Below are 4,804 nucleotides of genomic sequence, written 5' to 3' on the forward strand. Positions count from 1 at the left end.
AAAATGTCTTCAAAATGATATTTGGTGTGCTAAAACAGCATATTTATCCGATATTTTTAATTACTTAAATAGTGTTAATACAAGTATCTAAGGGGAAAAATTAAAATATTTTGACATTCACTGACAAAGTGTCAGCTTTTCAGAAAAAAAGTACCTCTTCGGAAAACTGCACAGCAGAAAAAAATACAGTAGATATGTTTCCTTCGCTCCATAATAAAAATGTCGAGGGAATTATTTCCATTATAACAGAACAATTAACAATATTGGAAGAAAATATTTCAAGTTACTTTCCTTCCTTAAATACACACAATTATGACTGGACACGAAATCCATTTGGCACAGTTAATACATCGAGTTGTTAATTTTCGTTAAAAGAAGAACAATTAGTTACCTTGTCAACGAATCGTACTCGAAAAATTAAATTCTCTGAAATAACTCTTGAATTTTGGATTTTTTTTCCAAGTCGAAGACCCAGCTCTCTGCACAAAGGCACTGAAAATTTTGTTAGTTTTGAAGCTTGGTTTCTCCGTATTAACCAATATAAAAACTAAAACGCGTGAAAGACTAATATAGAGAAAGAGATTAGGGTAGCTATATCACGTATTAGACCTGATATTGCTGAAATCTGCAAAAGCCGACAAGCTCAAGTATCGCATTAAAATCAGTTCTATTTTTATAAAAGGCACATGTCTATTAGTTTTATGACCCCAATGCGTTTGGTGTTCCCCAGATTTTTCTTATAATCAAAAGTGTTCCGTGACTTCGAAAAGGTTAAGAACCACTGCTATAAGATATAATTTTTAACACCCTCAGTATTTTAAGAAAACTTCACCCGTAAGTTTGTAATCAGATAATACTTATAAAATGTATTTGTGGTTTCCTCGTGTCTCATACAAACAATTTCCTTTTGCAACATTTAGAAAATGCGATCGTTCTCACAATAACCTTTAAATTTATTACTAGATATATTATCGAAACATACAGTATGTGCCGACATTGCAATATATATTACGAATTAAAACACATATAAAGTAATTAGAATTAATACGAACTCCTATATATTTCTCCCGTTGTAACATGCGCAGTGAGAATGGAAAGTACTAGTTGCAACAATTCAAAATAGGAAAAGAAAGAATGCATCACATAGCAAGAATATACTTCCTCTGGTCTCGGCCAGAGGCGAGTGGATGATTTTGTGAAGATCTCGCACAATTTGTTCTTCGAATTTCCATCTACTTAGAAGAATGAAACGAAACAAGAATCACTCTGGCGTTTAATGAAAGCACCATCTGGAAGATAATCAGTAAATATCATCTTAAAGGCCTGATGCTAAACAGATTTCCATATCTTACCTTAAAGGGATTTCTGCAATTCTTCACAAATACAATCTACACACTACTTACAAACCAGTAATATTTGATCGTCTATTTCCTCGAAACGTGAAATACCCTACTTCATCGCCTGAATCTTAACAGATCGGATTATATGCCCATCTCAAAGTTTTAAACAGAAATTGCAATAAAAGTTTCGTTTTTTTTTAATTTTTTTATCTTTGTAAATACGTAGTTCCATAGAACTCTAATAGTGCTTTCTCCTGTTAACTCATCCGTGTCAGAGACACGAAGAAGCGATCCATTCTTATCTCATATTTTGAATGTTGTAACTAATCGAATACATTCTCCTTGAATGATGCTCTTGTTGCATAGGATAAATATAAAGAAAGGAGTTATATTATATTCTAATTTCATTTAGATTTGTTGGCCGTTTTGTAAAATAATTATAGCACGATATTTCAGTTTGTAATAGTAACTTTAAATATTACGTTATTTCAATGTAGTAAGACATTGCTTCATATTTCAATGCACTACGAATAACGATGATAATGATAATACATAGTCTTACGACTATATCTATATTATCATTATCATTGTCTTCATTTTACAAATATCGTGTCTTATTGTCAATAAATAGAAAACATAAATTCATTAGAATTATTTGAATAGACTAATATTCACGTATTTCGGATTAGAATATACAGTCCTAGCGCAAAAGTTTTATACGTTGCATTTGATATTTATGTATATAATAATATCTATGTTATACGTAGGCAGTTCGTATGACATGTATCTATCAATAGATCACGTATAACGTGCTTCTATTGACGACATTCTTTGTCTTTTGTATTTGATGACATTTCTTTAGTCCTAGCGCGAAACAGGCTGTAGGTGCTTTTCTTGTTCATCCATAATGTACTAGTTTTTCTGTCAGGAAACTGGAATAGGTTTTAACTTGAAAATGTACGATTGGGTATCTCTTAATTTCTGTTGTGAATACCCATTTCGTTAAACAGTTAAAGTAAGTTAAACTATGATTTCTAATGCTTTATTGTAGGGACATTATAAGTTTTAATGTGATATTTCTTTATTTACACTTGGCTCTTTTTAAGTGAACAAAAACATCAAGATTTCTATTTTTTTCTGACAGTTTATTGTCGGCCGGGACTATTAATATATACCCGATTATTGAACTGTTCTCGCAAGGAACGCATCTCAGGCAGTTAAATGCTTACAGTTGAGACTGATATTCTAAGGAAAATACGCAGACAAATTAAGGAGAACTTCTTCTGCAATCCTCACATTCCAGAATTTGTTCTCCACCCTCAGATTAAAATCGGTCGTATTTCTGTTAAAAAAAATTAGAAGGATGATTTTTACCACTAGTTTCCTTTCATATGGAATATAGAGACTTGGTAAACCATCCACGCAGAATTGTTGTTCAAAATCTTTTATCACTAACCTAAGGATGCATCTATTAAAAAAGGCTTTCGTTTATTTTTACAACTGCTTCAGCATGCTGTGTTTAACATGAACATTGCTTATTATTATTATTTAGGTTTTTTGTGAGATTTTATCGCTAAAATATCACTAAAAATTACAAATCAAAATTGAGACGATGATAAATTATAAAGATAATGTAAATAAAATCCCTTCAGACAGCATAAGATGTTCAATAAGCACAAAACAGATCGCATTGCTCAGCTGTATTTGTTTAGAATTCTTGCAGAAACAACTAAGGCTAAGGTCCTTGTATTATTATAAGTGTAAATTCTGTGCATTATTCTGACCGGTTAGCCTTTTTTTTTTCTTTGAAGAAAAAGCATAATTTCCGGAAGGAAAAACTCTGCTACCTTCGTATGAGACAGGCGACATCTTTGTATATGAATGCTACGAATTTATGCATGGAATAGACAGCGCATCTTAATCATTTTATGTACATGAGTTTGCTTGGAATTTCCTAATCCAGATAATTCACCCTTCCCACGAAACATAATAAAACAGCGTCTGATTTAACTACTTGTTTATCCACGTGATTTTTTCGTTGATGTTGTTGTTGATGAAATCGTTGGCTTTTGATTGTGCTCGTAAATGTCTGCTTAAAAAAAAAAGTTCATCTTTAGTGGGTCGGTTCTGTCATTTAGAATGAGATAGGGAAGATAATAACAAAAAATTGATTATTAGTGAATATTTCTGAAAGATGAGTAAAAATGTTCTTGTCTATTTTATGTCATTTGTTCATCATATCGATATCATGATAATATCGTTGGCTTGCTAGTCTTTCAATCAAGAGTTCTAATATACATTTAAGAACACGCTAGTCTTCTTATGTTTTCCAACCCACACGATTTTAATGAAAGACTTTTAAAACATACTAGAAATACAGAAGGAAACTGAAGCATACAATGCTCCTACTCAAATACTGTAATGCAGAAATATGAAAGACTCCACTCAGAAAGAAAGGACCAACAAGTACTTCTTTTCCAAATAAATTGCAAGACTAATCTAAATGGAAAATTTGAAATCTGAAACTATAGTCAAAATTAATTCTATAAAGAAAGTTCTGTAAAATAAAACACGTAGAAAAATCTTGTTAGGTTAACAAAAAACGGAATTTAACGAAAGGATATCAATTTAATAACATCAAGTAGGATGCTGTGTCTGTGATCGCAGTTATGCACAAGGAGGTTGGTCGTAGCCGAACGAAGCAAGTTCGACGCAAAATCATCTCAATTTTGTAACGGATATGATCTCAATTACTTTTAATGGTGGTAATGAAGGAGAAACGATCCCATCGATCATCCGAATGTCCATGGACAAGAACCCTCTACAATCAAAAATCTCAGTAAAAAGCTTGCGAAATTTTATCTTCCAACAAAAGATAAACAACACTTAAGAATTAAATGATATTCTGGTGTGACGTAACTTTTTACTTCTATATGAGGACCTTTCAATAATTGTGATTTAGTTGAAGTCAGTCAAAGCCATATTTCGAGTGACTTCCAGGGAGCGTCAAAAAGAAGAGAGGATTTCAATAAAATCAGCTAAACTTATTCTTTCTTCAGCCATTATTCGCGATAATCGATACAAAAACAAGCTTGGTGCTTCATGGAAAGCTTAAATTCCTCTTATTATGAATTAATAATATTTATTCTTTTCATAGTTTTATACAGAGCGCCGTGGTTAGTATAAGAGTAAGTCGACATGTGTTATGCTCCTAGAAAATCTAGTTATTTTTAATAAAATCTGCCATCTAAAGCTTCACAATCATAATCGCTGAGATCTGTAAGTGCAAATCTTTCTCTTTAACGATATATTCGATTTATTAGTATTCAGCATTAAGAGAAACAGTTACGTCATTATTGCATATCAGATGCGTAGGTTGCGGAAATAATTGCCATATTGCTCCCATCGACGACGACAAGGACACTCCTCTGCTGATGACCCAATAGATGTTTAATCTAAAGGTC

This window comes from Typopeltis vanoorti, chromosome 8, assembly GCF_054136105.1.
Source record: "Typopeltis vanoorti isolate ZY-2024b chromosome 8, IOZ_Tvanoo_1.0, whole genome shotgun sequence".
Lineage (NCBI taxonomy): Eukaryota > Metazoa > Arthropoda > Arachnida > Uropygi > Thelyphonidae > Typopeltis > Typopeltis vanoorti.